Source organism: Cicer arietinum, chromosome 8, assembly GCF_000331145.2.
Source record: "Cicer arietinum cultivar CDC Frontier isolate Library 1 chromosome 8, Cicar.CDCFrontier_v2.0, whole genome shotgun sequence".
NCBI classification, from domain to species: Eukaryota; Viridiplantae; Streptophyta; class Magnoliopsida; order Fabales; family Fabaceae; genus Cicer; species Cicer arietinum.
The window spans coordinates 9,982,961-9,983,914 of NC_021167.2; positions in this window are offsets into that span (position 1 = coordinate 9,982,961).

Consider the following 954-nt stretch of genomic DNA (forward strand, 5'->3'; position numbering starts at 1 on the left):
CAATTTTTAATAATAATAACAATAATAATAATTCATAATAATAATTATAATTATTTATTTATGTAGTATTATTATTAATTATAAATTTATTATTTAATATAATTATTTAATAATTTAAATATTTATTAAAATATTAACAATTAATTAAAACCAAATAACGAATTAAAATTTTTTTTTAAAACCCTTTGGGAGGTCGCATCCCCGGCCAGCGACCTCCTACTAGGGAAATTTTTTTTGCTCCTTTGGTGTATCGCTCCCAAAGGAGACTTTTCCTTCTTGCCCTAAAAAATAGGGCATTTTGGTAACAGTTTTTGAAAATAGAGTATTTTGGTTAAGTTTTTTCAAAAGTAGGATATATGAGTAAAAAATCCTGGTAATTCTTCAACAAAAAAAAAACAATACAAAAAATAAAAAGTACTTTATAGACATCAATATATCTAATTAACCACTTGAGATAGAAAAAAAAAAGTCATATGCAAATGAATAAAGAGATAATGAGAAATGTAAGGTTTAATGATTATATAAAAATTTGCAGTGTGAAAATATAAAAGTAACATTGCTATAAGAAGAAGAGAGTGAATGAATGTGCAACATGGAATGGAATGAATGTGCGCTGTAAATTGTCTTAACGGATCTGTGTAGTACTTTCTATATTGTAAGCTCAAATTTTACACACAAAAAACCCTCCACCAGGTAAAAAAACGCATCTTTGTATAACAATTTAAGTGAGTGTCAACGTGTATATACAATTCAAAATTCAAATCAATGTTATTCCCGTTATATCTCCTACATAACTTATACTAATAATTTTAAATCATCTTCAACCATGATTTTTTTCAATAGTCAATCTGTCAATGTACTAGCTAGCATTGTTAATATTTTGGAGATTCAACTTATGATCTCTTTATTATTTTATTTTCTAACTTTTCTATCTCAACTATGAAAATAACCTTA